Here is a 321-nt window from a genome sequence, read left to right as displayed (position 1 = left end):
TTTTGTACAAGAAGTCAGTATGAGTCATATAGACTGTATCGTCAGTGATCGAGCTGGCTGCTGATACAGAAGCATGCACTGACTGAGCATGCGGCCAGGCACCCAGGCAAGGTAAAGTTCAGCTGTGTGCCCATTCCTGTGTTTGACTTTATGCTCAGAGAAAAGACAAGTTTTACTTCTACCCAGCCAGATAATTTATGCTTTTAATTTCTACTAAGTTCAATGACATAATTAGGAAAAAAATACCCTTTCTTTAAATATAAGTAAAATACAAATTTATTTCCTAATCTTTTTTTTTTTTTTTAAGTTTTTTTTTTTTTT

This window comes from Excalfactoria chinensis, chromosome Z (assembly GCF_039878825.1).
Source record: "Excalfactoria chinensis isolate bCotChi1 chromosome Z, bCotChi1.hap2, whole genome shotgun sequence".
NCBI lineage: Eukaryota > Metazoa > Chordata > Aves > Galliformes > Phasianidae > Excalfactoria > Excalfactoria chinensis.
Note: the sequence above shows the minus strand (reverse complement) of the source record.